Raw genomic sequence first — 25,330 nt, forward strand, 5'->3', positions numbered from 1 at the left:
GGAGCATTCACACATATTTAAAGAAGTTATACATATGCTTTTATCCATCTGAGTTATGTTCTGTAAAATTTCGACTTCGTAGAACACTTCTCTGTAAATTTTTATTCCTATATTCCTTGTCTTACCAACTAGACTGTACAATTTTCAAGTGCAAAGATTGGATCTTTTAAGCATGCAAAAATCATTGAATATACGAATGCTATTTTTCAGATAGTTATTGGTTTGAAATAATGGAATTTTCTGGTTAAATTAGGTCATTCTTTGACATAGCACCTGTACTGCTATAGTCTAACAAGTCACCTAGCAAATGGTAACAGACAGTATTTCTTTTGTACATCCAAGTAGTTCCTTAGCTTTAGCCTTTTGGGGGGTGACGGGGAAGGGTTTGCTATTTTTGTGTTCATCTGCACCTTGGAAGTTACTTTCATTATGCTAGCAGTTCTCAAGGTGTGGTATAAAGACCCCTTGGGACTCATCAAAACACTTTATGGAGGTGCATGAGGTTGAAACTATTTTCAAAATAACACTAAGATGTTATTCACATTTTTTACCCTTCCTCTCTCACAAATACGTGGTGAAGTTTTCCACGTGTGTGTTATTGCAACAGAGTCAATGCAGATGCAAGAGGAAAACAGAGCTGCCTTCTATTAAGCCACATATTAAAGAGATTTGCAGAAATTCAAAACATTACTTTACCCTTCACTGATATTTTTTGTTTTGTAAAATACAATTTTTATAAAAGTTATGCTTATTAACATATAATGCGTTTGTTGCTTTCATTTCAAAATTAATTAATACTTTAAAATTTCTGTTTTAATTTCTAATAAAGTAAATGTCAAAAGACATAACACAAGCTCTTCAGAGTCCTCAAGAATCTTTAGTTGTGAAAACAAGACCTGAGGGCCAACAGTATGAAAACCACTGAATTATCCCAACAGCTTCTAATTTGTTATGAACCTCCAATTCCATGAAATCATTTAAGACTGTCGTCTAGGGAGCAAGGTAGAGAGGAAGGTTGGTATAGATCAATAGATCTTAACCTTGGCTGCACAGTAGAATCACATGGTGAGTTCTAAAATGGATATTGATGCTAGGATGCTTTTTAAAATTTATTTTATTTATTATCATTATTTTTGGAGACAGGGGTGGGTTTCTGCTTAGGCATCAGGATTTTAAAAACCTTCCCATGTGGCTGTATTATGCAGTCAAGTTTGGGTGTGCACGGGATAGAGCTTCCTTCCTCTATACTAGTCTGATGAAGGTTTTAGATGTCTACCACATAGTACGGTGATGCCTCCTCAAATGGTGTTACCAAACCAAACTTGTGTCCACTTGCCCACACGTAATAAAGCCAATCTACTGACAACAGGTTGCGGTGAAGGCAAGTTCAGTGTTTATTACAGGACAACAAACAAGGAGTCCAGGCAGCTAATGTTCAAAAGGCCCAAATTCCTCCTGGCTTTCAGGAAAAGATTTTTAAAGACAGGGTGAGGGAGAAGGGTTGTGGGGTGTATGAGCAACTCACGGACATTCTTCTGATTGGTTGGTGATGAGGTAGTCAGGAGTCACCATCATCAACATTCTGGTTCTAACTGGTCTGGGGTCTCTGTGCTTATGGTTAGCATACATTAACTTCTTCCACTTGGTGGATGTTTCAGTATTTGCAAAACAGCTCAAAGAATGTGGCTCAGAATACTATTCCTTGAGGAGGAACTAAAGGTCTTTGACTTTGTTTAATGGCTAAACTATTATTATTTTGTCTTGCTTGACTGTTTTTCTTTGTTTCTGCATTTTCTCACCTTTTTGAGTAAATGTACTCTTTAGAACTTGAGGAAGGCCTAGGAGGCTAAAGTTTTTCTGTAAACAAGAGCCCGGTGGAGGACATGAGGGGGGCAGTCTGTCCTAGGAAAACCCCACAGGGGTTGGTTACAATGGGGCAGAGCCCACACAAGCCTTAGTCATTTCCAATGTTATCACCTCTGGGTAATGCCTATGATGTCCTAAGTTGATCTGTGCTTTCGCTTTCTTTTTGAAAACATTGCTTGTGAATTTCAAGTGGTTCGTGATTGTGCATATTTTTCCTTATGATTCATAGTACTGAACTTAAATTATAATAATCATTAAACTAGTTTAATGATTAAATTACGATTGTAAAGTTAAAGATTCGGGTTCCATTTTTCAACACAAAAGGATGAGGAATGATTTGGTATTTTACAAAAATGTAAATAAAATAATTTTTCCTTTCTTAGATCAAACTAAGAAGTCAGGCTAAAATTACATTCCTGAAAGAGCATGTTATTTTAAGTATAAATCAAGTAACTGGGTGAATTTCACCTCCCATTTGACATTTAGTGATTAAGTGGGTTTCAGATATACCAGCTCCCTCAAGCAATGGCCAATTCCATAAAGCCATAAGATGACAACTTCAAATTTAATGGGGAATTTGGAGAATTTAGATTTGGGCTTGATACCTCCCTCCACTTATTTTTGCCCTCTGACCTTTATAATATAAACTATTCATAATGAATTCAGTCACTGTCTGTGAATTTCATCTTCTCCTTCACATTGACTCTATATGAGTCATATAGGATATATGTTGTCATTAATTTATGCTAATTTCATAATCTCTGGTACTTAGAATAAATCATATCTTTCAATATTAGAACAAAATTTGGATATTAAAAATGATACTTGATAAAGATGGTAATTGGCTATAATATTTATCAAAATCAGTTTTTACATGTTTTGAAATTATTTGGACCATTCACACAAATCTGTGTAAACATTGTTCAAATGGCGCTAATGTATGAGTATTTCAGTGTGGTGTTTTCTGACAAGGTATGGGATCTCTTGTGAGATAGTATGTACAGATGAAAAGATATTATTCTATAAACTCTTTTCTATTTGCAATTGAAAAGAAAAAATTATTAGAGCCATATAATTTTCCCATATTTATTCTCAGTTCCAAATTTCCCTGCATTATGAAATGATTCCTAATGACTTTTGTTGTCCCTCACAATCCAGTTTACTACAGAAGAGGCATCTTTTACTAACGATTGTTAATAAAATATTAAATTGCCTACTAAAATATTTTAAATGATTTTTCTATATGTGAGTTTGTTTATGATGGAAATAAAAGAAAACTTTCTTAATAAGCAGCAAATTAACCCTTTTAAAGTATTAATGCATAATAGACTGAAGCAAAATGTTTACCATGCACATACACATATATTTTATTAGATATAGTCTTTGCATAATTTACATTTTATATTCGTTTTTAAGCAATTAGTGAGGGAAGCAAAGATCTTACTTTGTGATTAAAACATGATATTCTTTTAAAGCATATCATGGTTTTAGTACACTACTTTCTTTCCCTTTTTCTTCTTGATTACTGTTTTCTTCTTTATTATGTTGTAAAAGAGTCTGTATTTCTTAAAACAAAATAAACGCCTTCATTCCTTCTTATGCTCATTTAACTTACTGCTCATGAACTGTAACTTAATTTTTTTCTGTCCTTTAGTAAATAAGCGTGAAATATTGTCAACAAGTGAAGCTTCTAAATGGTATTGCATACAATTATATAATAGCTATACAGAAAAACTTTGTCTCACAGTAACATTCCTTGGAGTTGATAAGAAAGTTCTCATTAACATAATTCTCTGGCAAGATGAATGAATAACATTACATCAAGACAAATAATGAGCAGTCAAAGAATCAATACCCAAGTAAAATACATTCATTAAATAAAAAGTTTATGAATTGCTTACTAGTGAGAATCTGGATTCATTGTTTTTATTGTTACTCTTTATCGTTTACTCTTTTATGAGAATTTTTTTCACTTACTTATTTGGGTACCATCTACTGCACAATGGTTTTAAACATTATAAAAGAGCAATGCCAAGCTTCTTTCTTCACCTTTTACTAGCTTCTATTTACAAATCCATTTTGGGGGGTTTCCCCTAATTTTGTGTTGGCTTATGTTTTGATATCACCAACTGTGTTTTCCCCTTTTTATTTCTTAAGTAGGAAAGAATACATTATATTCCTCGTGGTTGCTCTTTCCTTATAGAATTCCCCTGGCTCGCCACTGACAGATCTTGATATCCAAGGGGGAGTCGGCTTGCAGGATTAAAGGCAAGAACCTCAATTAGACACTCTCTGATTTCTTCAGATGTTTTTTCTAATCTTTTAATATGGGATTATAGGCAGCTAGAACCTATGCTGCTGTTATAAAAATAGTGAAGACTCTTTGTTCTAAATCATAAGCACCCGATGTTTTAAAAATGTCTATTTTTCTTAATTTGAATTAATTCTGGTCTAGATGAGGTTAATGAACTTTGGTCAGCTCTTTGCGGTTCTGAGTACAAAATAGCTTGATGAGCGCTGTGAAGCACACACACTCTCCTCAGAATCTGCTGGAAAACTCCCTCAGAGACTGATTAGCTCACGCTTGTCACAAATAGGGGAGATAATTATGGGGCTTAACAGTCTATGTGGTGGATCTTTTGAGAGGCAATGGGTAGATCTAAGACTGTCTTTGGATCAACCCTAATTCTTATTATTGCAAATATCTTGTGAGGTTTTTTGTGGGTTTTTTTTAGCACATCCCCAGAGACTAAACATTGTCTCTTCCCAGAGGATGACATCACATTTCTTTTCCAGAAGATAAAATTGTCCAAATTAGATTATCTTTAATTAGTCTAATCTTATGAGCCATTCCATAAAGTTTATTGCACCCGTACTGGCACCATGTTACAAGATTCTTATTGAATGAACTAATCTTTTGCCACGGAAATGATGCTTATAAACAATGTTGCTGATTTCTTTATTACAATAAAGATTTCCTTCTCTGAAGCTTCAGGTTTCAATAACTGTTTTATGGTTCTCGGTAATATCAGATGACTTTGCTTTAATGAGAATGTTGACTTATTCCAAATTTCACTTGCTACTAAGTTATTCTACTGCAAAATGTCTTCACAGTGAGAAAAGGCAAATAAAGTTTCAGAAAATTTCATTTTTATAAACTGTAATTCAGGATAATGTTATTTCTTGTTTTATCATAAGGACCATCCTCTTCAGTTTCATTCAGCCTTTCGTTTTGGAAAGACTTGAGGGGAATCTACTCACACATCACATGAAAAGACCCCATTCATTAAAAGGCAGGTTCTAGACAGAAAGATAAAACGAACTACCATCACTAGAAATTATGTCCTAGTGATTTTTTGTTCAATCCATTTTCTGTCTCAATTGCCATCCACTTAAAACTTTATCTAGCATGTTTCACAAAAATGTGTTTATTTTTTTAAAGTCATGGATTAAAATGAATTACAACCTCTGAATTAAAATTGTTGACCTGATGATCCTAATGACATTCCAGATCAGATGAAAATGTCTCTGGTTTAAATTTTCTACTCTTTCAAAGCCTCTTAAAATCCTCCATGCCAAGTTTTTCACTCTTTTTTTTTTTTTTTTTTTTTTGGCACACGGGCTGAGTTGCTCCGCGGCATGTGGGATCTTCCTAGAGCTGGGATCGAACCCGTGACCCCTGCATTGGCAGGCGGATTCTTAACCACTGCGCCACCTAGGAAGCCAAGTTTTTCACTCTTAATTTTAAGAATTTCAATTGGCTTGTGACCTTGGTCAAGTCCCTTAACTTTGTGGGTTTCTGTTTTATGATCTTTGTAATTAGACGGTGGCAGAACATGATTTGAAAATTTCTAAAACGCTCCGATTCTATGATATAAATTGCGGTTGTTCTCTGGGGACTCTTCTTCTTCCCAGAAAATGTTGTCCAATTGTTGAGAGTTAAAGAAATTGCTTTGGTCAATGGGCTCCTTGGTTGTTTGGTAATTAAAGTACCTTAAGTTGTGTAACTTCTGATAAAATTATTTTTAACACCTGCTCTACTTCCTTGGACCCATTTCTTTAAATAATAAGCTTTTTTAGGAAAAAAAATCCCCCTTTAAATGAAATAGATGACTTTTTTTCTGTAAAAACACCTTCAAAATGAAATCAGATCATTCTTCTTCCTTACCTTTAACATACATGACAGTAAGGGTCATTAATATATTTTGCACCATTACAATATAAACAGAGGAAAGAACATCTTGTTGCATCAGAATAAGTGCATTTGCTTCACAGAAGGTTTTATAGAATGAAAAATAAGAAAGGCCATATACCTAGTTTTCCTTTATGACTTCCCCAGAATGAAAGAAAACATTTCAAGTGAAAAGCTTACTTTTGGTGGTCTGTATTTAAATTTGCTTACTAAAATTAGAAGGGAAAAAATGAGATGATAATTATTGGGAGTTTTGAGTGCTTTTCAAAATTAAAAAACGATCTCATCAGAGAACTTGAATTCTTAGTAAAATGATGAAATCATCTTAGTTCTTTGGACACAAAAGTCATCTCTTCACATTCTCATTTTCTTTGTATTTTGTTGTTGTTCTCTCTTTCTTCCTATTCCCTCCCTGATATTTGGATTTAAAAGGAAGAGTTCGCTGCTGGTTTCTGTCTGGCTTGGTTTGTGTAAGTAGAGAAGACCAGCATTAGGCTTTTTCTGCAGAATAATTGAGACTCAGTCAATCAGACTCAGTTCATTGATTTTTGGATCTGAGCTGAGATGATGCCTGTTACTGTTAGCCACCTTGGTGAAGCAGAGCAAGGCCTCTAATCCTCTTAAACAGCAGTCAAGCAATTGAGATAAAAGCTGGTAGTTCAGATTGTTCAAATAACAGATTTGACAAATTAGAGGGGTTCAACCCTATGATAAAAAAAACTCAATCTTGGTGGTTATTATATGCTGTGGTTCAACAACACAGATGAGATGCAGATCAGGTCATTACGAAGAATTTGTTAGAAATACTAATAAGAGAAGTAATTCACTTTATTTTGTAAACATAATGAAAAGAACATGGTAACGTAAATGAAATGGTAACATAACAGACCAACCATCCTCAGAATTCCAAAAGTCAAAAATTAGGCATTGCAGGCTGACAATTTCTATGTCCTCTTTGAAGAGGAAAAAAAAACAAACCCATGAAAAGAAGGTTTAAAAAATTATTTATTTTGCCTATCATACTTTTGGTCTGATGACATTTTTAATTTAATTCTGTTAATAAATGAAATATAAGAACACGAGCAGTTTTCGTCTCTATATAGTAAATATAAATAGTGGAAATATTCATGCTTAGTTGATTATTCAGATAAACTAACAAATCCAGCCAGGCAACTTATTTGGTAATTTCATTGAATTTACTAAAATTATTGTTCATTTCAGTCAGAAAAAAGTTGAGATTTCTGTTTGAATAGACATATACAAGGGGTTTTTAATGAGAATTTTTGTCTACTCTTGATGTTATCATAGATGTATTCTGAAGTCGCTTTTACATTATCCTACATTGTGTTCACAAGTAATGGAGGATGTCCTATATACGTGTAGGATGAAAAAAAAACCTTAAATTTTAATTCTAATATTTCACTTCCTTACTGATATTAAGGAAACAGAAATAAAGCAATATATCTACTTCACAGAAAGGCATTTCTGTGAGATTTCATGGTTATTTGATTGCATGGGGTTAAGTCCATATCTCCTACGCTTAACCATTTCGAATATGTTTCCTTTTCCCTTTGTTTCTTATTGTTTTTTTTCCTTTCTATCTTCATATATCCAACACTTAGAATATTGTCCAGAACATAATAAATTGCTGGATAATTGCTTTTCTTACTGAATGAATGGATGGATGAATCAATGAATGAATGAATGAAAATATTTTAATTTAGGTGAATTTTAGGAAAGAAAGTAGTTATGTGAGGCATTTCATAGTTCCTATTTGGCACGTGTAATGCTATCATTTCCTTAGGATGAGTAAGGCTCAACATTTTGGTTCTATATATTTAAATATCAAATATTCTTTAATGACTTGGAAATTAAAACTTGGCCAAACCTATCAGTCATCATTCTATTAATATTTGGAATTGCTACTACTGTATGTTCCTTATGTCCAGGGAGTCAATCTAATTTGTCCATTTATTTCTAGCACCTTACATGTGGGAAGAACATAGTAAATATTAATTAAATGAACGGATGTGTAAATGAGTAAATGATTGTGTGAACAACTGAACACCCTCAGTATTAGCTGTATCTATTACACAATTGCATTGAAAAGCTGTAGCTAATTGGTCCAAATCTGCTGCCTGGGGAGCAAGGGCAGTTGAGGGCGGTCAATGCTTATTCAATTTCATTTTCCATACATTTATTGAACAGGTATTGAGCATGTGTCCACTCGACACAGCATTCTACAGTTGGTCCTATGGGAAGATACATAGATATGAGGGATTTACGTATAATAAAGAGACCAAATGAACACAAAAAGGTGCTTAAGAATATATTAAAGGAACACTCCTAGATAAGCCACCAGATGGACTACAAAGTGAGGAAGATAAGAGAATAGATATCACTACCCTTTCAGGTAGCTGCTTATCTTGAAGTAATTTGAGATACAAAGCTGGCCCCCAACATCCTACATTTCTACTCTTGCTGGTTTATTACTTTATTTGGCTATTATTCTTTTTTCAGAGACCTATTTTTAAACTAAAATACCTTGAGGAGGGGTAACACAACAAACCTCCAATACTTGGGTGCCTCCTTTCCTTTGTTAGAATTACATTCTCCGCCAAGGAGGCTTTGAGACATGGGATGCAGGGAGAAAAAAACTGCACTAATAAGGGAAAAAAAGAAATTTGACAGAGGAGATGAGGGTTTGCCATGAGTAACTTACTTAATTTCCAGATGTGTGGCCCTAGGTGTTAGTAGAAGAGGATAATCTCATCATTAAGAGCTCAAAGCGCTCTTGGTCTAGTTCATAGCTTTCTCAGAGTTGGAATATCCTTGCCCTGGGCCCCTGAGGGACTGTTACAAATGAACATAAGATTAATATATGTTTGATGCCTATTATTTATTCACTTACCTAACAAAGTTACTAAGACAATCAGAACTACTATTGTCTTTTCTGCTCCGGGTAAAAATAATTAAAACCCCAAATAATTACACGTTCTTTATTTTTGTTAACCTAAAGTAGGAGAAGAAAATTTGCTTGATCTGGTATTTTCACCACCTTTTGAAGACAATTCCAATAAACAGTCATCAAATATTCCCAAAGGAGACCTTTCAGGCAAAAGATGTCAATGTGCTGATCAAATCAATGCGAATAAGAAAAGTACACCTGATTATATCTCTTAGGGAAAAAACATATTTGTGCAATTGAATGAGAAGAGAATAATTTGACTATGATGGGATTCTATCAATGTGGTTTATCATTTGGCATCGTAAACAAAATCGCCTGAGTCAAAACTCATGTTGCCTGAATTATAAAATGACAAATAAAGCCTGAGGTAGAAATTAGCCCTAAATCACTGGAAAAAAGTAATGTATGGCGAGAAAAAAAATCATTTAAATTAACCAAAATAGTAGGAAATGACCAAGGTCACTAAACATTGGCAGGGTTTTACTATTTGGAACAAAAAACTAGGAAGTACTAGCCTGTGTTTGGCTTTATGACATAGATATTTTTAGTTTGTTGGGAAAATTGATGATATCTCAACTGTGAATCTTCCTGTATCCTATCTGTCTATCACTGCAGTGAGAAAGACCATTTACTGAACACTTAATATATGCAAACTGTTTGCATCCTCACAAGTCATGCAAGGTCAGTAGCACTTACCCATATTTTGCAATGTGTAAATGGCAAAGCCAGGGGTGGACAGAGGCACTGGCAGCATCGAGCCCATCCTAGCCTTTGCTTCTCTGTTGAAGACAAAACTCCATGAAACAAAATTTGAGCCCAAATATTAGCGTTAATAATTAGTGTACCAGCATACCTCAGAGATATTGCGGGTTCAGTTTCAGACGACCACAATAAAGCAAGTCACAGGATTTTTTTGGTTTCCTAGTGCATATAAAAGTTATGTTTACACTAACTATCCTGTAGTCTATTGTGTGCAATAGCATTATGTCCTAAAAACAATGTATATACCTTAATTTAAAAATATTTTATTGCTATAAAATGCTAACCATCATCTGATAATGCAGGATTGCCACAAACCAATTGTGTAAAAAATGCAGTATCTGAAAAGCACAATAAAGCAAAACACAATAAAATGAGGTATGCCTGTATGAATAAATAGTGTAGAGTTTCCCTGGTGACTCAGTGGTTAGGAATCCGCCTGCCAATGCAGGGGACATGGGTTCCATGCCTGGTCTGGGAAGATCCCACATGCCACAGAGCAACTAAGCCCATGCACTAAAACTACCGAGCCTGTGCTCTAGAGCCCATGGGCCACAACTATTGAGCCCATGTGCCACAACTACTGAAGCCTGTGCACCTAGAGCCCATGCTCTGCAACAAGAGAAGCCACCACAATGAGAAGCCCATGCACCACAATGAAGAGTAGCTCCGGCTCACTGCAACTAGAGAAAGCCCACGGGCAGCAAGGAAGACCCAATGCAGCCAATAAATCAATACATAAAATTTATTAAAAATAAATAAATAAATAAATAAACAAATAAATAGTGTAAATAGTGTAGAAATTAGTGTCCAAACATTTCTCTAAGATCCTAAGAGAAATGAGTCTTCTAGAAGGGACTATATCCCAGCAAAAAATAATTTCAAAAAATACAAACTATTGTTTCCTCAGTGGTCACATCTGTGCTCCTCCTCCTTCTATAGCAGAATAGCCCTGTTCAGTCCCTGATTCCAACCACCATGAGGCAAGCACAGTGCTTGGTCTTGGATGAGCACCTGACCAAGCTGGACCAGTCATAGAACCTTCATCCTGCCCTGGCATGGAGAAAGCTGATTGGTTGTAGGAGAGCTTGAAGTGGCTCTGAGGGTAAAGGAGAATGCAGTACAGAAGGGATCGCTGGCGTCCCAGTCTCTGATTCCAGGCTTATTGTTTCACCACTGCATTCTGGCAGTTTGGTTATAAGAGGTAATATATTCTGTGTTTTGCCCAATTTAATTTTATCTGTGGCTGTGACACAACAATCAAGGCATTCTTATGTACTGATTAGTACAGCCATTGTTTTAAAATCTACTTTTCTGTGTCTCCTAATCATTCTGCCTGAGCAGAAAAATCTGATGAATAAAGTTCAGGGAATTAAACCAGCGATGCTAATTAGCATGCATCACAGACATCAGGGAATTATTCTAAACACAGATAGCCAGGGCTCTGCCTACAGAGTTTCTGTTCAGTGTATTTGGGATGGGGCCTGAGAATTTGCACTTTCTAGTAAGTTCCCAGGCATTACTGTCCCAGGCCCCACACTTTGAGAATCACTGGATTATACTATATGATGCCAAAGCTCAGACATTATACAACACCATGCTGTCTTCCCAAACTATGATTCATGGAGCTCCATATACCAGTATTTAGCAGGTGTTATTGCATAAAAAAAGGAGAGTTAAATTATGTTTAAGTAGGTATTTTCTGGTCAGGATGCCATCATCAAAAAGTCTACAAACAATAAATGCTGGAGAGGGTGTGGAGAAAAGGGAGCCCTCCTACACTGTCGTTGGAAATGTAAATCAATACAGCAACTATGGAGAACAGTATGGAGGTTCCTTAAAAAACTAAAAATAGAATTACCATATGACCCAACAATCCCACTACTAGGCGTATACCCTGAGAAAACCATAATTCAAAAAGATACATGCACCCCAATGTTCTTTGCAGCACTATTTACAATAGCCAGGACATGGAAGCAACCTAAATGTCCATCAACAGAGGAATGGTAAAGAAGATGTGGTATATTTATACAATGGAATGTTAGCCATAAAAAGGAACAAAATAGTGCTATTTGCAGAGACGTGGATGGACCTAGAGATTGTCATACAGAGTGAAGTAAGTCAAAAAGAGAAAAACAAATATCGTTCAATATTGCTTATATGTGGAATCTAGAAAAATGGTAGAAATGAACTTACTTGCAAAGCAGAAAAAGAGTCACAGATGTAGAGAACAAACTTATGGTTACCAAGGGGGAAAGTGGGGGTGGGATGAATTGGGAGATTGCCGCTGACATGTATACACTTCTATGTATAAAATAGATAACTAATGAGAACCTAGTGTATAGCACAGGGAACTTTACTCAGTGCTCTGTGGTGGCCTAAATGGGAAGGAAATCTAAAAAAAGAGGGGATATATGTACACGTATGACTGATTCACTTTGCTGTACAGCAAGAAACTAACACAACATTGTAAAACAACTATACTCCAATTAAAAAATTAATTTAAAAAAGTCATTGGCGGATATGTGTATAAAAACAGATGATTGAACCTGGTGTACCCCCCTCCCAAAAAAAAAAAAAAGTCATTGGCAATAGTAACTTTTGGTCTATACATCTCACAAATCTATACGACTCATATGTAAAACTTGGGATATTGAATACAAAAGAAAGAACTTTAAAAGTTGTAATAAGATAAAAAATCTTACATGTAAAAAATAAATATGTAAAGCAATTATACTCCAATAAAGAACAAATAAATAAAGTAAATAAATAGGTATTATCACTGTGGGACTCATCAAAGCCTTTAATATGCTAACGTACACATCTTCAAGAGGTAAAATAGAGTATGCAGTGTTTCCCAAACTTATCTGACCCTGGAAATGCCCCTTTTATATTGAAGAGCATGTTCTAGAAGTGGTGCTTTACAGAGCTAGATAGAAAATACCCTGAAACACATAGGTTTTAAGCAGAGGCAAATATTTTAGGGACTAGTAAGAAAGGGGCTTCTGAAATAGAAGATGGAAATGAATATTATCACTAACTGTAGCTGGTCAGTGGATTCAACTGACACATGTTCAGTGAGAGGATTACTAACATTTGCTTAAAACTAAGGAAACTGAATTTCATAAATTATAGCCATGGGCATATAAAAATTTTTAAATATACAATGGGACTTTTCTATGATAGCTCCTTCCTCCTTTTAAACAAATAGACAATTTTACATCTTTTCCAAATAAAATTGTACTTCTCTGCTGCTGATTAAAGAACAGGAAGGATCTGTATTGAATTGGGGACTTGGTTGTCAACAACACTCATAAACTGGTATGTGACACAGGCACAGCAATGACTGGTGAGGAAGCAGGAGCCGCCATTCTTCACGAGCTCAGATTTGCTCCAGCAGTAAGTCGGACCTGATTTAAGCCAGATGGAACCAACAGCTTATAGAAAAATCTAAAATTTCCATTAAGTCCAATTTGCCTCCCTGGACAAGACTGGAGATGAAGCAGCTAGAATGGATATGCAGTTTTAAAAGTCTTTAGGTAAGAGTTTGGGATTAACAGATACACACTACTATACATAAAATAGATAAACAACAAGGACCTACTGTATAGCACAAGGAACTCTACTCAATATTTTGTGATAACCTATGAGGGAAAAGAATCTGGGGAAGAATCTGAAAAAGAATCTGAAAATTCAGAATATGTCTGAATCACTGTGCTGCGCACCTGAAACTAACACAACTTTGTAAATCAACTATACTTCAATAAAAACAAACCCAAGTTTTTCCATAACAATAAAAAGTTCTTAGGAAGAAGGAATTGAAATATTTTAAGGTCTTGGTGTTTGAATTTATTTTAAAGAAACATTCTTGTACCTTAGATGTAAATTTTATGGGGAGTTAAGTTTATTTGGAAGTTATAGTCCCTCACCTTGTATTTGTTTAAAGAATAATAAGCCCCATCATATAGAGTATTTTCCTGTTTCAATCAACATACATATTGAAACACTTCTCACACATAAAGTGTAAGGTAAAAACGTTCATAAGGAATAGTAAGTCTCCAGAATGAGAAACTAAATTACGTCATGTAATAATTAGGTTGACCAAAAACCTGATTCATCTAATATCATCAATCTTGAGAGAGCATCTGAGTATTTAAAATATCCCCTATGGAGTACAGATGTCCTAAAGGAAGTCTAGAGAGTACCACCGTTGGCATTTAGACTTAATTTCTTTTTCTTCTCATATCAGAAGTAAGATGGCTGGTCTCATAGACAAGTCATGATTCTATCAAATTACCAACAAAGTTCCAATACCAGCCATGAAGTTTTATATATGTTGATTCATATCTCATATGATGTTCTGACGGCAAATCTCTTGACATAAGAACCAACCTGAAAATTCACTGTGTTTACCCAGAGGCTCTAGCAAGTAGAACTCTCTAAAAATCAAATGAATATGCAAATTAGAGGAGATAGGAAAATTTAGCAGTTCAGTGGAGTTGATAAACATTTCAAATTAGTTTTTAAATGTTGAAGATTCAATACGATTGAAGTAAGTTGGTCCAAAGGGAAATTTAATTCTTCACTGATGATTTTACTTAGGAATTCTTCTCCTGAACTGGTATTTTATCCACAAATTTATATATTTTAAAACAATAGCTAAGGGAAATTTAAATAAATTTAACATAACAGAAATTTAAACTTGACTTGTTTTTAGAGCAAAGTTAGTTTTTTGTGTACTTTTTTAAATAAAATTCTCTCAGAATGGGAAAAAAAGGAAATTAGCTACTTTGGGGAGACTTTAGGACAATATTTGAGTCAGAAAAAAACCTAAGCTAGGTAATATTCCATTGTATATATGTACCGCATCTTCTTTATCCATTCTTGTGGAGGCTGGGATGTAGTGCGAGAGTAGCATTGACATATATACACTACCAAATGTAAAATAGATAGCTCATGGGAAGCTGCTGCATAACAGAGGAAGATCAACTTGATGATGGGTGATGACCTAGGGGGTGGGATAGGAAGGGTGGGAGGGAGGCTCAAGAGGGAGGGGATATGGGGATATTTGTATACATATAGCTGATTCACTTTGTTGTACAGCAGAAACTAGCACAACATTGTAAAGCAATTATACTCCAATAAAGATATATTTAAGAAAACAAAAACAAAAAGCCTAGGCTAAAAGAGCAACTACGGATTTGCTCTAAAGCTAAATCTACATGCTCTAGATTCAGTTTTCCAATTTGTAAAAAAGAAATAATTGGCTTAGAAGAAACTTAAAGGCCCTTATATCTCTAAGAAGTTATAAAGGAGTAATTATTCCATTTTTTTTAATCAAAAGAAAATTTAAATGAGGAGGAACTTTCACTTCCAAAGAGGTAGGTCATGTCAGAATTTGGAGTCTATGATCTTTAAAGACATATTTCAACATTGTTACATAAACAATGCATAAAATTGCTTTTTCATCTGCCCCTTTTTACTATTTATTTCTGGGCATCATTCCCAGAATTTCAACTTCTATATAGCAGAAGACTGAGTTGGGGGGTCCTTCTCACTGTGGATTTAAATAAAAACATGTGGAGTGCAGCTTCCAAGTATGTTTAATCTATTTGTACTCATTTGTTCCAAATAGTCCTGGTTTTCCATATCTACAACTATCGAATATGTAGTAGTCCCTCTAAAGTAAAATAAGATAATTTTTGGAAATATATAGATATAAAATGTAAAAATATTTTTATATTTTATACTTAAAAATATAATTAGAATATAAAGCTTATAATTTAAAATATAACAAGAGTAAAAACACTGCGTAATGAAACAACAAATAGGGAGCTGTAGTTTTTTAAAGCTATACAGTCTGAAAAGTCAATGAAATACGGCATGATAAATATTAGAATAATTGTAGGACTAAATCAAATCCCTGTTTCATCAGAAAATATGTGGAACCACAGAGATGGGGACCAGTTTGTTACTGCACTGAATTGCTGCCGAGTGATTACTTCAGGTGATGAAGTGGTAAGAGCCCAAAAAGTCTTTAACACGAAATCTTACCAGAAATGACAACATAATTCAAGATGCCACATTTCCCACGCCCAGGGTCTTCAAGGGAGGTGGGAGAAGGAGCAAACAAAACTAAGCAATATTTCTCTGTGGGGCCTGTGTAAGCATGTGTGTATAGGCGTAGAAAAGTGATGGCTCTCAGCAAGGGGATTGCAAGCCCAAGCAGCAGTGGTGGAAAACCAAGCTCATATTTCCAAAACAAAGGCACACTGGGTGGCAGCAGGAGGCCTGACAGAGAAGCAGCACTACTTTGGAAACTGGAGGCAGGCATGCTATTATGACTCTCCTCCACAGAGGGGTGGTTCTGGCAAGAGATTATAGTGCAAAATATAAACCTTAGCAAAAATCACATAAACAATAGGCGAGCATCTCTTTTCCCCTGTGTGTGACACCTGTGAGGAATGGAAGCACAGAACTAAGAAAGAGGCCACAGAATACTCCAGGTCTAAAGTCTGAGGGCTTTTCGGTTTCCTCCTAAAAAGAAGAATTTTACAATTATATGTGGATACTGGGCTTTGAAAATTATTGTCTCCATGCTCCGCTAGAAATGGAATTGCCCCTCATCTGACTTTTAACTGCATCTTCTTTTTTTTATTCAGAGAATGGAAATATCAAAGGAAACTTTAAAGAAACTATGTAGCCCAAACCTCTTCAGGATACAGGTGAGGATATTGGCATCAAGAAAGGCAGAGAAACTTCTATTTTTCAGATTATAAGGCTACTTAGGTATAGTGCTAGGTCCAGAACCCTCTCTAGGCTGCTTTCTTTAGCTCAATGCTACCACTTTATTAAGATATCACAGATAGGTTTCATTAAAATTTTAAAACTGTTTACTGTCAATATGATATGCTGTACTGCCAGCTTGTTTTTGGAACTGATGTTCCTTTTAGATTCCTGCAATGTTTAAGTCACATAGCGTATAAAATTTAAAAGACTTAAAGCAGGGATCTTAGCCGATAATCATTGGTGACATACTGATTTCTTTAAAATCTACTCACAAGTGATGAAAAGTGGCTTAAACTTGGCCTGGGCAGAAGGCAGGTGGACAAAGAACTTTTTTAGCTTTGGGCATAGACTTTAGATTGATTGTTCAATCAGGAACATGGTTACAACATTGTCCTCACAAAGGTATATAAAATATTTATTCCATGTTATGTTCTTTCTTAAAGCTACAATAAAAGGAGGTCCCTTACACAATGCCCAGAGCCCACAGGTGACAATGGCTGAGGAAGAAGCAGGGCTCCGTGTAGAAATGAAACGGAGACTCAGAGCAGGCATTCCCAGGTTTGCATATGAAATCAGAGCAATGCTGTAAGGAAATATGTAGCCCAAGGTTATGAGACATCAGTGATTCATTTATCAAAAAAAGGAGAAAAAAATAGAAATATCTCATTGAATATTATCGGTCTCAAATTTTGCCAATAGATTTATGACTTTATGTTCGTAAGGAGGGTAATAACAATGTCACTTATGATGCTGTATGTTACATGTGTAAGTATGCCTGTAGTTAATAGAATTCATCAGGCAGTAGGTTTGGGCGCCATTTAAAACGTGGGTCAGAGGGGCATTAATTCTATTCAAAATGTCCATCTGTTGCTGCCCAACCTGCACAGAAGGTTGCATAGCAACCCATGGAACCGCAAGGATCGGGTTGGCCTCCCTCTGTTGCTTTTGTTTGCCCTCTGAGAGAGTTGCCCTTGATGGAGAAACAGTAGGTGTTCTTTTATTTATATATTTATTTATTTTTTTGGCTGGAGCTGGGCCTGGTGAGTGGGGGCTCATTATAGCCTGCTGAGCTAGATAGCATTGTGAGGCAATATCTGACATATGAATGTAATTTATCTTCCTGGCATGATTCTTAGTCCCAAATTGATTCCCAAATTCCTAGAACTGTGGAAGTAGAGCAATTAAAAAGAATATACCAGGACCTTTTACTTTTATACCCCGGAAAAACACTCAGCAGTGCAGGCACAGAGAAGGTTCCAGAAGTTTGATTCCATTTTGCGGCACTTAGTCACAGTTAGACTATTCAACTTTAGTATATTTATGAACGTCGGAACTGTACGTACCACAAAATTTGTCAAATTAGAAGATTTCTCAGGAAATTGAACATTCTTAAAGGCATCTTTGCAAAATGTATCAATTCTAAATGCCTACATTTTCTTGACTGTTGTATTTTTTTAGCTATCCAGTAAAATTTGCAATGAATTTAGCATCTGTAATCTCACATAACATAAGCATTTACCTGGCTTATTTCCAGGATCAGCTGTAATTTGGGAGTAGAACGAATAGTTCCTATAAGCTCCCTCGGTGTCATGGGTGTGACTGTGGGCCACTGATAAATAGCAGTCTTAACAGATTTTTGCAATCAAAGCCATCAATAAAATGCTCTTGAAGAAAGCAAAAGTTTTACATAACTGAAAACAGCCTATTATGAGAGGAGCTTTTACAGTGCCCTAATATGTAATCATGACACCAAAGTATTTTATTTTAATGGGTTGTTGTAACTCCACTCAGCTGTTTACATTTTATTTATGGTACAGTCTAAGAAATGCCTTCCCTGTAACTCTGAGGAATCTATATATTTCAATTTCAAGCAATTCTAACATCAACTTTTTTCAGTTAATAATCTTTAAACTAACTTTTAATAAAGACCTAGTTATCAAGGGAACCCTTGAGAACATTTCCTAAGTGTTTTGGGGGGAAGTAGGTAATGTGAATAATATTTTTTACCATAACTGTTATTAAAACTAGAGAGCCCAGATGTGATCCCACACTTCTATAAGCAATTAATCTGTGACAAATGAGGCAAGAATATACAGTGGGGAAAAGACAACCTCTTCAATACATGGTGCTAGGAAAACTGGGCAGCTACATGTAAAAGAATCAAGCTGGACTATTTTCTCATACCATATACAAAACAAACCCAAAATGGATTAAAGACTTAAATGTAAGACTTGAAACCATAAAACTCCTAGGAGAATACATAGGCAATACGTTCTTTGATATTGGTCTTAGCGATATTTTGGGTGGTATGTCTCCTTAGGCGAGGGAAACAGAAGCAAAAATAAACAAACAGGACTATATCAAATTAGAAAGCTTTTGCACAGGGAAGGAAACTATCAACAAAACACAAAGGCTGCCTACTGAATGGGAGAAGATATTTTCAAATGATACTTCTGATAAGGGGTTAATATCCAAAAATATACAAAGAACTCACAGAACTCAACATGAGGAAAACAAACAACCCATGTCCATTGCAGCATTAGTCCCAATAGCCAAGATATGGAAGCAACAGGAGGGTCCCTCAAAGGAGTAATGGCTGAAGAAGATGTGGTGTATACACATATACACATGTAATATTATTATATGTATAATGAAATATTATTCAGTCATGAGAAACAAAGAAATCCTGCCATCTGCAACAACATAGATGGACCTTGAGGGCATTCTTGTGAAGAGAAATAACTCCAACAGAGAAAGACAGACACTGTATGATCTCATGTATATGTAGACATTAAAAGAAATGAATTCATAGAAATGGAACAGATTGGTGCTTGCCAGAGGTGGAGGGAGGGGGAAATGGATGAAGGTGGTCAAAAGCTACAAACTTCCAGTTATAAGATAGATAATTTCTGGGGTAAAGCATGGAGATTATAGTTAACAATACAGTAGTTCCTCCTTATCTGTGGTTTCACTTTCCATGGTTTCAGTTACCTATGGTCAACAGCAGTCCAAAAATATTAAGTGAACAATTCCAGAAGTAAAAAATTCCAATTAATAAGTGAAAAAAAATTCAACTGAAAAATGGGCAGAAGACCTGAATAGACTTTTTTTTCAAGCAAGGCATACATATGGCCAAAGGCACGTGAAAAGATGCTCAGGATCACTAATCATCAGGGAAATTCAAATCCAAATCACCATGAGATATGACCTCACACCTATCGGAATGACTATCATCAACAAGACAAGAAATAACAAGTGTTGACGAGCATGTGTAGAAAAGGGTACCCTCCTGTACTGTTAGTGGGAATTATTACCAACTGGTGCAGCCACTATGGAAAATGTTATGGAGGTTCCTCAAAAAATTAAAAATAGAACTACCATATGATCCAGCAGTTCCCCTCCTGGGTACTTATCCAAAGAAAACAAAAACACTAATTTTAAAAGATTGCAACATTATTTACAATAGCCAAGATATGGAAGCAACCTAAAAGCCCGTCAATAGATGAATGGATAAAGAAGGTGTGGTATATGTATACAATGAAATACTACTCAGCCACAAAAAAAGAATGAAATCTTGCCATTTGTGACAAGGCCAAGGTCATGATTTCTGAGTCAGAGAAATTCTTGCTACTTGAAAACAGTTCTTGGTATACTACTGAGTACCTGATTCTGGGGCACCAAACAAATTGAAGGACTGAACAATGGGGCGAACTTTTGACCAATGGAAATGGAAAGTTGGCAGGTATATTCTTCTTTCCTTCTCTTCCTGAACAGACTGTCTTCAGATACAGTTGTTCTTGTGGTTTCTCAGAAGACAGTTCTGTGAGACTGAGTGATCAATTGCACTCGATAGCTCAATAGCATCTCAGTTGTCTTGCTTCTGTCCTGTTTCAGTTCCTCTTTCTCTCACTCCTGCAATTCTGTGATATTTTCTAATAAATTAGTAGCACAAAATCTTTGCTCAGGCTCTGCTTTCTGGGGGAACCAAAGATGAGACATCTCTCCTGCTTAAGTCTCTTCAGTGGTTAAAGGCATCGTTTCAACTTTACCTTTCCAATCACCTCTCCCAACATGCCTTGCCTTGCAGTTTATGCTCTAATGATATCAGATTGATTTGCTTCACAGAAAATATGCTGTTTCATACCTTTAGACTTTGGCTTATGCTCTTTACTCAATCAGGAATGTCACCTTTCATTCCCACTTAAGTATCTTGTAGTAATCAATTCAGGGTTTTTTTAATCAATGTTTGTGTTTTTTCTGAGTAGTAAGCGGTATGAGGTATAGTAATCTATCACTTGTCTTAGAGGGGATTGCCTGGTATGCCCCAGACCACTGAGGCACTTGAAACTTCACCAGTGTAGCAGGACTCTGAATCTTCATGTCATTTCTCTTCTACACTCTGGTGTACATATGTTATACAAGGGCCTCTAGAATACACTGGACAGCCATTCGGGTACAGTATGAGGGACAGTGGATCACCAGGAGAAAATGTAAAGGATATTTTGAAGCTATCGATTAAGTGTCAGACCCTAGGATTCAGACTGTTGATTGAAGTAAGGGAGAGGGGTCTATACTCTGGGCAGAAAGACAAAAAACTCACCTGAGAGGGGGTAAGACTCAGGAATATGTGCTCTCATTTGGAATGAAGGAAGTACTTTGGGATGAAAAAGCCTGCAGGCGCAGATTTCTGACCCAGACTTTGAGAATTTAGAAAACTTTACTGAACAGAGGAATCAAGGTTGCTATTTATAAACCAAATGAATGCTGCTGATAATAGCTCCAGCTATGTATATATGACTAAAAGAGCCATCACATTTAGGGTAAAATTCACTTTCTGCTTGGGGTAGAATAAGCTGATTCTTCTTTTGGGTTAAATATTTTTGAGTATTTAATCTTTGCTATGTGCTGTGCAAGGCACTGAGGGAACAAAGATGAAACACACAGGGTCTTTGCCCACAGGGAGCTTACCCTCTAAGGCGAGACATAGAACTGTCCCACAGATAATGATCCGATAACGTGGTAAGTGTGTGAGAGAGGTTTGCCCAGGGTGCTGTGGGAGCCTGGGGACAAGGCTGGTCCAGGGTGGTGAGCCTGCAGAGGAGACCCCACCGTGACCCCTGCTGTTCAACACAGAACAAGACAGGAGGATTACGACTTGTCCTAAGGCCTGTCTGTGGCAAGTAGCATCAATAGCAAACAACAAATGCTGGGTATGGTATTCTACAGCAAACAACTGCCAGATTTTGATGAAAAGTTGGCCCATTTGATACCGTTGTCAGTGCTCTTTCTCCCTGATAACATTAGTTGTTCTCTTTCCTGTTCTTTTCTAACTCAGTAGAAGACTTCTGAGTAGGATGAGGTTGTTTCTGTTTCCTGTTCTGCTTTGTGTTTGTATATGGTTAATTTTTTCCTAACATTTTTTAAATCGTCCACTCCAGTTCTGTGATCTCAGAGAGGTGGCCTCTTTCACTGGTATTTTAGAAGTAAACCAGCAGTTCTTTCCAGGTTCGGCATTCGAGATTCTGAAACCTCTTCTTAAACTCTTTTTTTTCTCCTCCAAGAAAACGTCTTCCTCCTCCCTCACTGCAAATGCTGTTTACTTAAAGTCCTATCTCTGGCTTCTCCTACACTATCCTATGCAGTGGGCAGAAGGCAGAAATCTCTACCCATCTGGATTCTTGCCCATTTGAGTCCATTCCTCCAAGGGGTGAGCACGTAATTATTAAGACTGTAGACTTCTTTGAATTCTGTTTGATATTGAATGGAGTCGTTCACTTCACAGTTCCAGAGAGTCACACATCTAAAATTGAAGAGTTCACATAGCCAGAGAACTGTATGTGGTTGTAGTCTGAGCTGGAGTACATTTGGATGGAAGGCATATATGTCAACTGAATGCAGTAGCAATAAGCACATGTGTTCTTAAGACAGCCGAGCAAATTTGCCTGCTTACTTCCTGCTGAACATAGAGCCTCTTTTGTCTCCGGTTGTCTTCCAGCAAACAAAGAAGCCACTTGGCCACATAGAGCTCACATTTTATTTATTTAGTTCCCCCCTGTAGTGTTTTCAGACCAAGCTGCCCTACACGAAGGAATCATGTCTACTGATTAGCAAGGCCAGACGGTTGCTTGGGAAGTTTTCCTGTGACGCCTGCAACAGACAAATTGTTTGCCATAAGGAAGTCTCTTAACCATGTGGTATTTCCCTTTTTACTCTCCAAATGGAGGGTAAACATGCTGGAAGAGAAAAATGCATTGATATCCGCAAATGAGAAGCGTCTCTCCAATGTCTTTATACATATAGGCTTCTTGCTACTCTAGTAGGACTATTTTGTCCCATTTAAAATAATTCAAGAGAGTTCTAGAACACTGCTCTCTGGATAATAAAAGCAACCTGTCAAGGTTTTATCATTTTATCCAAATGTTTTATTTCATCTGATGAGAAATTTGTGACAGAAAGTATTTTAACTGTTCTTACTATTTTCAAAGCATTTTAAAAAATGCTTAAAAATGGCTGGTTGATAGTGCACATGTGCCATTTTTCAACTGGAAAATAAATACAAAGTCCAGAGCAATCGGTCATATAGGAAATGTAAATGGTGTCTATAACCTTAAGACGGCAGTTTTTGAGATTGGGTCCATGACTATGTGTTACAGGAAATCCTGACTAAGTAAGAGTGCCAGAAACAGATGTGGAGAAACAAACAAACAAACAAAAACAAAGGAAGGAAGCCAAACAATCTATTGTCATGTTGTTTGAAATAAAAGTCTTGCTGTGCAATGGAAGAAGCTCTACACAAGTAGCATTAAGAAGGCCAAAGGATAAAAAAAAAAAAAAAAAAGAAGAAGAAGGCCAAAGGAGAGCTGTCACAGTAAATGAATATTGACCTAGGAAAGCATCACACAGCAATAAAGCTTACAGGATGACCCTTCATTTGTGCACAATCACAATTTTTTGAATCCAAATTTTAATGTTAAAATCCATGAAAGTGGACTTCCCTGGTGGAGCAGTGGTTAAGAATCCACCTGCCAATGCAGGGAACATGAGTTCGAGCCCTGGGCCAGGAAGATCCCATATGCTGCGGAGCAACTAAATCTCATGCACCACCACAACTGAGCGCACGTGCTGCAACTACTGAAGCCCGAGCACCTGGAACCTGAGCTCCACAACAAGAGAAGCCACTGCAATGAGAAACCCACACACCACAACAAAGAGAAGCCACCACTCTCCGCAGCTAGAGAAAGCCTGCGCACAGCAACAAAGACCCAATGCAGCCATAAAATAAATAAATAAATAAATAAATATCGTTAAAAACAAATCCATCAAACTGCAAAGCTTTGGGAAACTCCTCTTTATCAGAGAGTTCCTTTATTTAAAGTTGACTTTTTAAAACTGCAACAGCTTTATGCCACTTTTTGACAAAGTGTTACAAAAGATTTTACACTGTCATCTTGGAGCAAACTGCTGGTTAGATGAAATAAACTTATCCACTCATGTGCACTTTTCTTTTTCAGACTCTTGTGCAGATTTATTACACTCCAAGGGCTTCACTCCTAATATAAATAGGTTTATATTTTGTATTTTTACTGGAATTTTCTTCACTGTTTACATTACAATGTTGCTCTGAGTTGAAGCTTTAACATTAGGATTTTATCACTACATTCACTTTGGGAAAAAAACATTTTCAAGCTATTTACCATTTGTAAGCTAGATAAATAATAGTAACAGTGAAAACATGGAAAGTCAACAAATGTTAACAATGACATATCAATGGGGTGAAAAACTGTTAGTAGACCAATTTACACTATTAAATAAACACAGTTCTTGTAGCACAAATTTAAGAATATAAAAATTATTAGTACAATATGCATGAACTTTGAGGACATTATGCTAAGTGAAATAAACCAGTTATAAAAAGGCAAATACTATATAATTGCATTTATATGAGGTAGCTAGAGTAGTCAAAGTCATTAAGACAGAAAGTAGAATGATGGTTGCACTGGGCTGGGGGAGAGTGGGGTGTAAATGAGAAATTATTGTTTAATGGATACAGAGTTTTAGTTTTGCAAGATGAAAAAAGTTCTGGAGAGGGATGGTGTGATGATGACACAGCAATGTGAATGCACTTAGTACTTAAAGACCTTTGTTTCTAAGATGTCTCCATTAACACACAAGCACTGAAACATATTCAGAGCCCATAGAGGCTGCACTAAGGTTTACACGATCAATAGGTAGAAAAGTTCAAAAAATGGAGAGGCAAGGGAGAGCCCAGAGTAGAGTTGGGACATGCCAGTTATGATCTCACTGAAGTATCAAACCCCATCAACTTGCCGTGCTCCTCAACATGTAATAATTCAAACTCTGTGGATGACAAGAGTTAAGGACAGCTACTAACACAAGCAGCCAGCAATGAGAGTGCGAGCACGGATAGCTCAGGGGTGTGTGTATTGTTCTTGCCCTTGGAGGCCAAAAAAGAGATGCTTGAATGGCCTCTGAGGCTGGAGGATCAAGAACCAGAGGCATCATGGAAGCTTCTGTGAGGATCTTTGACAGCAGATGGACAGCAAGTCTGGTTATGCACTACTCTCAGTCTGGCGGAAGGGAAGCTCTGTGTGTCGCTGATGACTTCCTCACTTCAATGATTGTCATCTGTTAGGAACTCCTACACACAGACCTGCGCCCTAGTGAACTGGGATAGAAAAATAACATCCACCTAAGGAAGATCAGTGAGTACAAACAGAACCCATGCCCAGCCAACA

The sequence above is a fragment of the Hippopotamus amphibius genome, chromosome 14 (assembly GCF_030028045.1).
Source record: "Hippopotamus amphibius kiboko isolate mHipAmp2 chromosome 14, mHipAmp2.hap2, whole genome shotgun sequence".
Lineage (NCBI taxonomy): Eukaryota > Metazoa > Chordata > Mammalia > Artiodactyla > Hippopotamidae > Hippopotamus > Hippopotamus amphibius.